Source organism: Hylaeus volcanicus, unplaced genomic scaffold, assembly GCF_026283585.1.
Source record: "Hylaeus volcanicus isolate JK05 unplaced genomic scaffold, UHH_iyHylVolc1.0_haploid 12175, whole genome shotgun sequence".
Classification (NCBI taxonomy): domain Eukaryota; kingdom Metazoa; phylum Arthropoda; class Insecta; order Hymenoptera; family Colletidae; genus Hylaeus; species Hylaeus volcanicus.
In genome coordinates this window covers 125,247-134,145 of record NW_026533131.1, presented here as the reverse complement: position 1 = coordinate 134,145, position 8,899 = coordinate 125,247, and the positions used below count along the sequence as shown (strand labels likewise).

The 8,899-nt window shown below is 46.4% G+C and overlaps 1 long non-coding RNA gene across 1 annotated transcript; it reads right to left on the bottom strand.

The window, feature by feature from the left end:
• Window positions 1–1,783: 1,783 nt before the first annotated feature.
• On the bottom strand, window positions 1,784–4,853 carry LOC128882755 (uncharacterized). The gene is made up of 5 exons (XR_008458538.1): window positions 4,428–4,853; window positions 4,082–4,337; window positions 3,536–4,000; window positions 3,186–3,415; window positions 1,784–2,999 (listed from the first exon to the last, which is right to left on the bottom strand). It is a non-coding gene; the product is annotated as an uncharacterized LOC128882755 (long non-coding RNA).
• Window positions 4,854–8,899: the final 4,046 nt, after the last annotated feature.

Sequence of the window (8,899 nt, the reverse complement as noted above, 5' to 3'; positions counted from 1 at the left end):
CCGATTTGTGACCGTGTTCAACTCGTTTAACGTTTCGATGGTTACATGCTGTTCGCGCGTTGGTAATTTTAATCTTTTTGCAAAATCTTCCGTTATAAAATTTGCATTTGAGCAGGTATCTAACAAAATTCTACACTCTATTGATTTATTCTCGGAATCGATAGCGAGAACTCTGGCTGTGGTCATTAGACCGTGAGTTGATCCGTCGATGTCAAATGAAGCGATGTGGTTGTTTAATCCACGTGATCCATCGAAACGAGTGAAAAGTCACAAATCGACAGTCTCGTTTTCTTCTGTTTGAGCTCATGTTTCAGTTTTTAATTTTTCTGGTTTGGAGTCTCAGTGTAGTCGCGTGTTGTGCGGCAGATGGCATTTCTTACATCTGCCTCCCTTATAAGTGTGGTGCGTGTGGCCCGGTTTTAAACAATTTTGGCATAATTTTGCCTTTCGCGCGTAATCTATTCGTTTTTCTACACTTGACTCCAAAAATGCTTTACATTGAAATGCTTCGTGAAACCCTGACTTGCAAAATTCACAATTTTTTGCCTGAACGTTTGCGGCGAAAGCGCGATGTGTCGGATTCGGCGTATATGAAGCGGAATTCTGTTTTGCAAAATTCTGATTCGCGCGATTATGGTATACCGGGTTCTGATTCGCACGATTATGATATATCGGATTTTTGATTTGCGCGATTGTTGTATACTGGTTTCCTGAAATCGTAATCTTTCTTTTGCGCGGTATTGTATGATGGTGATTCATAATCCTTGCACTGATGAGGTGTCAAATGCAAGAACTTGAAAATATCATTTAATTTTGGCACTTCTGTGTCGGATAACGTGCCTCCCACGTTTTCCTAGTTTCCTTCCTCATCCGTGATATTACTATGCTAATGAGAAGATCATTGGCAATATCCCCCCAAGATCTTCCCAAAGCTTGCAACGAACGAATATGTAGCTGCATGTTATTCGCTAAATCCCGAATGGCTTCCGACGAATCGTTTGGCATTATTGGTGTGTCGCGTAATAGAGCCGCATGACGGAGGACTAATGCGCGTTTGTTGTCGTAAATTTCCAACATATGGTTCCAAGCGGCTTCGTAGTTTTTTTCACTTATGGTGAATGCACCGATGGCAATTCAGCTTTACCCGATAGAGATAATTTTAAATAATTTAATTTTTGAACCTTACTTAATCCGCTATGATCGTGTATCATAGTGTTTAGAATTAAATGACACGCATTAGTTTGTTATAATTAAGACTATTTATTTCTGTATATATATCCAGGGTGTCCCAAAAGTCGGGGAGGAGCCGGAAATGGGGGGTAGCTGAGACGATTCTGAAGAACAATTTCCTTTGCAAAAATGTCAGATGGGGCTTCGTTAAGGAGATATTAAGAGAAAACCCCGATCAATCAGAGCGCGCGTAGACCGTTCAAACGGCCGCGGTAGCGAAGGCTACGCGCTAGGCAGCAGCGTCAATGTCGTCAATTCGATGCACGTCGAGTCACTTGTTCGCGTACAAGCGCGGCCGCCAGCGCGTAGCCTTCACTACCGCGGCCGCTCGAACGGTCTACGCGCGCTCTGATTGGTCGTGGTTTTCTCTTAATATCTCCTTAACGAAGCCCCATCTGACATTTTTGCAAAGGAAATTGTTGTTCAGAATCGTCTCAGCTATCCCCCATTTCCGGCTCCTCCCCGACTTTTGGGATACCCTGTATATCACATGTCTTTGTTAAATATATTGCTTATCGACCAAATTGACGAACTTGGAGTCGAGCGTCGCTGTTTTTTTATACAAGTCGTTCTTTTCGCTCGTATCTCCGCGCCCGTCGGGTGAATCGAGTAGCTCGGTGGCCGCGGAGTGAGAGGGGAAGACACTTGTCGCTTTCGACGGTGCTCGGCGACAGGTGAGTCATTCGTTAGTGGACAGTCTAATAATCAGCTGTGTTTTCTTTTCGCTACGTTAAACCCGAACGTCCTTTCTCGATATTCGAAATCGGCCTACCAACGAATTTCTGCTATTCGTTTCTTCTTTTCGCTGCTAAATCGTTCGAAACGCTGTGCTATTTAAGTGCATCTCGTTCCGCGATATTCTTATTACCGTTTCCGAGTTTATCTCGTTAAAATTGACGAAAAATAGGAAACAATTTCTGGTCCTTCGAGCCGGATACGTGTGCACGCGTTTCGGAAGTGACTGTTTGTGCGAAAAATTATAAAATTGTGATTACGGATTTTCTTTTTTGTATCACTGACTCGTTTCTCGTGAGAAAACTGCGCTTTTGAGAAATTACGACGGTTCGCCTAACGACTTTTCTCGAACGATTTTTTTCTTTTGTGCGACCTTGCATGTTCTTCGCGAGTGTATGCGTGGTAAGAGACGAGACAAAGATAATGGCTCCACCCGATGTGAAAACAGCAACGACCACTCTTGAAGGTCTAATTCGAAAATAAGTCGACTTGGGAGGTCGAATCGAACGTTTCGTTTCGAATATTTTAAAAATGGGAAAAGATCGTCTCGATCTCGAAATATTAGAATCGCGCAGACCACTTCTCGAGAAATAGTGGAGTGAATTCTTCGAAGGACACCAGCTGATTGTGTCCATGGAAGGGGCTGAAACTACCAGCTATTCTAAAGAAGATCGATTCGGAGCAGTCGATCTTTATTTGAGTCATCTTACAAAGATATCTGGTTGGATGAAGCAGCACTTTGCGAAGACCTCTTCCGCTGCCAAAACGACACGTGGTGCTTCTGAGGAGTCGTCTTCTGACCTTGACTCTCGACTTCCGGAGCTCAACCTGCCCACGTTCTCGGGAGATTTGATATTGTGGGAGAGTTTTCGAGACCAGTTTAAGATGCTCATCCACGACGCACCTCGTCTTTCGAAAGCGAAGAAGCTCCAGTATTTGAAGTCCTGTCTAACTGGTGAGGCAGCGACGATGCTGAAGAAGAACCCGGTGACGGAGGCGGGTTAGAACGGCGCCTGGGCTTCGTTGGAAAAACGCTACAACAATCCACGTCTCTTGTCAACGGCGTACATGCGTCACCTTGTTAATTGCCCCCCTATCTCCAAGGGCCAACCAGTGGAGCTTAAACGGGTGTTGGATGAATTCCGCCAAACAACCGAATCGCTCGCTGCCCTTGGTAAATCAGTAGAGCATTGGGACGAATGGTTCACCTTCCTTCTTACCGAAAAGCTGGATAACGCTGCTCGACTGACTTGGGAGCTTGCCTTGCCGAATCCCACGGAAGTTCCAAAGTTCTCCCATCTGGAAGAATTTTTGGAAAATCGGATTCACGCCTTAACCAACACTCAGCAGCCCGAAGCGCCTACTTCTTCCAAGGGCAAGGAGTCCTTCAGCCGACCATCTTCTTCGACGTCATCGTCTCCTCGCTCGACCGTGAAGGTTTCCGAGAATTCTACAAAAGATAAGTATAACCGTCAGTGCCCGCATTGTAAACACGCTCAGACTCTCACGCATTGTCCTCTCACATTGACTCTGACGTCTGTCTGTGTTGCTTATATTTAGGACATAATACCTCAGATTGTCAGTCTGTTCATCGTTGTCTCGTTTGCAGCTCCAAACATCACACGACGCTTCATGATGCCATGAAGGGGACTAGTACTCACGATCGAGATTCTTCCTTCACTCCTCCTATGGCTAGCTCGTCTTCTGCCACCGCCTCTTATTCGGTTTGCGTCAAACGAGTAGTCCTTCTCGCAACGGCTCAAGTCTGTTTGGAATCCCTTGATAGAAGATCTCTCCAGGTAAGAGCTCTTATCGATTCAGGATTCGTTCATCTCAGAGCGAGCTGCTCAATATCTTCGCCTGAAACGTCGCTCGGTGCATGTGCCGCTTACAGGCTATCAGGGTGTTCCAGTCAGGGTAGCGAAAAACGAGGTTTGAGTCTTCGTGAAGTCCGAGCGTGAGCCTTCTTTTCAGGTAGCCATTGACGCACTTGTTTCTAAAAGTCAGATTGCTCCGACGCCATCGCAGGTAGTAACTGTTGAGAATTGGGCACACATAGAAGGGTTACCATTAGCTGATAAGGATTTTCGAACGCCTTCTAGGGTGGATCTCTTACTTGGCGCTGATGTCTGTGGTCAACTTTTCCAGGAGAGGCGCGTAGGTCTCCCCGGTACGCCTGTCGCTGTAAGTACTCCATTTGGCTGGGTACTTCTTGGCCTAATCGGGTCCAAGGCTTCCTCTTCCACAGATAATTCGTCTCGCACTGTCTTGCTCGTTCGCCAGGATAACCAGGTCCAGCTGGACCTTAAAGGGTTTTGGGAACTGGAAGAGGTACCATCGGGTCCATCTCCTCTCACTCCGGAAGAATTGTCCTGCGAACAGTTCTTTATTCAATCTCATTCTCGGGATTCGTCGAGGAGATAGATTGTGCGTCTCTCTTTCAGATCCGAACAAAGACTTACCTTGTGCCTACCAGACCCATCGCTCTTCGCGTTCTTCTTAGTGTTGAGCGTCGTCTAGCTCGTGATCCGATCTTGAGGGATCACTATACCTCTTTTATGACTGAATATGCCTCTTTAGGTCATATGGAGGCGGTGTCGCATCAGGTGGAGGACCAAGACCACTACCTACCTCACCATTCGGTCTGGAAAAATACGGATGGTCATGCTAAGCTGAGAGTAGTTTTCAATGGCTCTAGTGTTACGCCGTCAGGAGTTTCATTGAATGACCTCTTTCACATTGGGCCGAAGTTCAATCACACCTCTGGTTGATTATTACCAGGTGAAGGCTCTTCAGGTTCGTCTTTTCGGCAGACATCGTAAAGATGTTCCGACAAATTCGTATACACCCTGAAGATTGCGATTGGCAACGCATTCTTTGGAGGGAAAATCCTGACAGCTTGGTAGCTTAGTATCGCTTAACGACGGTGACTTACGGCACCGCTCCTGCTCCGTACCTCGCCCTAAGTGTCCTCAAACAGCTGGCCACAGACGAGCAATCTCCTTTTCCGTTGGGCGCTGAAGTTCTTCGTCAACACAGCTACGTCGACGACCTTCTCGCCGGGGCAGACTCTTCTAACCAAATGTTATCAGTCGCGACGCAGCTGGTCAACATCCTGGAGGCTGGTGGTTTTTCGCTGGATAAATGGGCCTCCAGTAATCCATCACTGCCACTGTGTACAAACCCAGGAAAGAAATTAATGAAAGAGTCCGAGATGCATTCTGCGTTGGGCTTGCTGTGGGATACTCACAGCGACACGATCTCAGTCAGGGGTCCTCAATTTGCTGTCCGCCCTGACGACCATGTTTGGACGAAACGAGGAATTATCGGAGAAATAGCCACCCTGTTCGATCCCTTGGGATGGTTCGCCCCAGTATTAGTAACTGCTAAGATCCGTCTCCAAGATCTTTGGTTAGCAGGAGTGGGCTGGGATGATCCGATCCCACTCAACCTCGCAGAGTCGTGATGCTCTTTTCGTCGCGCTTGTGCAGCTATTTATCTAAGGGTCCTACATACCCCTGAGTCGGCCTCAACACATTTGTTGATGGCCAAGACTAAAGTGGCCCCCATTAAAGTCCTAAGCGTTCCACGCTTAGAATTATGTGGAGCCTTGCTGCTCGCGCGGTTGCTAACCTCAATAAGGGATGGCTTAGGTTTAAAGCAAGTTGTCCTCTTTACTTGGTCGGACTCTTCGGTGGCCCTCACTTGGCTGCAAGAACATCCATCTAAATGGAAACCGTTTGTCGCTCATAGGGTGGCAGAAATTCAAAATTTATTACCTGAAACGCTTTGGAGTCACGTCAGAACGTCAGATAATCCTGCCGATTTAGCCACGAGAGGAGTTCCTTTCGATGTTCTTGAAACATCTCCCTTGTGGTGGCATGGACCCACTTGGTTAAGAAAACCGTCTTCTGAGTGGCCTCGCTCATCGTTAGATTCTGGAACCAAGGAGATCCCTGAGTCTCGAATTTCGGTGACTGTTCATGCCGTAAACCAACTAGAGACAAACGCTTACCTGGGTCGATTTTCATCATTTTCGAGACTCATCCGAGTAACGACATACATCGTTCGCTTCGCTTTCAATACTCGACACCCTCGAACTAAAAGAACTGGAGTTCTTGGGGTGGAGGAGTTAAATGACGCGAAAATCGGTGTATATAGGCTGAGTCAGGATGAGACCATTGCCCAAGAAAGGTTTGATCTTCTAAAAGGAAACCCAGTTACCAAGTCGTCTTCCCTCGCAGCGTTAAATCCATTTCTGGATCGGTTAGGGCTCCTACGGGTAGGCGGCAGGTTGCAGAACGCTCCACTCACGACAGATCAGCGACATCCCATAATTATTGGGAGGCAGTCACACTTGGCTGTCCTTCTTGTTAAGAAAGCTCACCTGAGGACGCTTCATGGTGGAGTTACTCTCACGCGAAGCCACCTTCTTCAGGACTTCTGGATACCCCGAAGGAAAGTTTTGGTGAAACAGGTCCTCTGACAATGCGTGAGATGCCTGCGGTTTCGAGGAGCGACTAACCACCAACTGATGGGTAGTCTGCCTACCAATCGCCTACAACCAGCGAAGCCATTTCTGAATAGTGGTGTAGATTTTGCTGGTCCTATATCTTTACGCACTACAAAGGGAAGAGGGCACAAATCTTATAAAGGCTATATTGCCGTCTTTATATGTCTGTGCACGAAAGCTGTGCACCTTAAAGTAGTGTCAGACCTTACCTCATCTGCTTTCATTGCAGCTTTTCGCCGATTTATTTCTCGTCGAGGCAGATGTAGCACCTTGCTAAGCGACAACGCAACCAGTTTCAAGGGGACAGACGTAAAACTCAAGGCCATGTTCTCTGCCGCTTCACAGTTCTACAAGGAGACCACCGAGACATTGGCTAACGATGGAACATCATGGTCGTATATCCCATCCTACACGCCGCATTTTGGAGGTCTCTGGAAGGCGGCGGTAAAGTCAGCCAAGAATCACCTTCGCAGAGTCATCGGTGATTACAAGCTGACATACGAAGAGCTGGCAACCCTTCTGTGCCAGATAGAAGCTTGCCTTAATTCAAGGCCACTAAGTCCAATCTCCGATGATCCGAAGAATCTCACACTGCTCACCCCTGGTCACTTCCTCGTTGGGGAACCTCCTATTTCTATCCCTGAGCCTAGTTCCGACTTGACTTCCTCTGTAACCCCTCTTTTATGTTGGAAGTTACTCTCTAATATGTGTGATCACTTTTGGCATAGGTGGAGAACGGAATACTTACATCAACTTCAGCAACTTACAAAGTGGCGACGGAGCTCCAACAATTTGAAAATAGGCATCCTCGTGCTGCTGAAGGACGAACTTCTTCCACCAACAAAGTGGTCACTCGCTCGCATCGTGGATGTTCACCCCGGACAAGATGGATTCGTCAGAGTCGTAAGCGTTCAAACGTCGACGAAGACGCTTAAAAGATCGATCACGAAAATCGTACCACTGCCCGTTCACACCGCACTGTAAATTGCACTGTTTCACGGCGGGCGGCGCACTCCTATTTGCGTCGTAATTTACGCTACAACGTCGTGAGCACGTGCAATCGAGTGTCGACGAGACGCCCTCTGTAATTTCAGCGCTAGCCTAGATCGCATCTTAACTGGGTCGATAGTAGATGTCGCCGTCTCTGCGGCGAGGCGGGCGGCATGTTTAGAATTAAATGACACGCATTAGAGTAGTAAAGGTAGGCGGGTTCTAAGCCATGGGGCTCCGAGAGGGGAGCGGGGAGGGAGGAACCGAAGGCGAGGGGAGGTGTGGGGAGGGGGGAACCGAGTACGAGGGGGCGAGGGGACGGGGCACGAGTAGTGGAGGATCGGTAATTATTACCTACGGTCGTTAAGGTAGACGGGGGTCACAACCGGCCGATTATTATCAGTGATCGGTAAGAAAGAAAAACGCAAATTTTACATGTAACGAAATAAACGCGTAAGGGTGGGGGAAACCGTCCTCTTCGCGCGCAGGAGTGGGTGTGTTTTTTTGGGCCCCGCGGGTTCCCTCTCTCTCTCTCTCTCTCGCCCAAGCATTTTCTTCCACGCACTCATGCTCTTTTACCCGTGCAACACGTAAGATTAGAAAAGATAAGGGTAATTATCATAGGTAATTATCAGAGATCGGTAAAAAAGAAAAAGAAGAAGAATATCAATTATTCGACGTTTGGTAAGTATTATTACCGTTATCAGAGATCGGTAAGAAAGAAAAACGCAAATAGTACATGTAACGAAATGAGCGCGCACGCTGTAAGGGAGGGGGAAACCATGCTCGTCGTCTTCGCGGGAGGTAATCGCGCACGCCGTAAGGGAAGGAAACCGTCCCCTTCGCGCGCAGGAGTGGGGGCGTCGTTGCGGACCTCGCGGGTTCCCTCTCTCTCGCGCCCGAGTATTTTCTTCTTCGCACTCATGCCCCGTGCAACATATAATATTACATTACAATCTTTGATGCAGCTATCAGTAGGAATGTCTCGCGACGATGACCTCGAGCAGAAAATCGAAAAACCCAAAGTTTGCAAATTACAATCCGGCAGCAAATCTTTTATTTGCGCGATACAATTTTTCAAGGACTAGATATTAAAGAAACGGAAGAGGTGACATCATTCATTGGCGATGAGAATATTGGAGATAAGGGAGGTGGGCATTTATTTTAACAAACATATGTTCGCGAATATTCTTTTTATTATAAAAAATATGAAAATAAAAAAATGATAAATATAAAACTATATAAATAAAAATGATTAATTTAAAAATACATTTAAAGAATTATATAAAAAATGATATCAAAAATGATAAAATGAAATAAAACTAATAAAATATAATAAAAAATGAAATAAAAATAATAAAAGATTAATATATACAAATAATAATAGATTAATATACATAAATATACATACAAAAAGCTATAATAAAATAA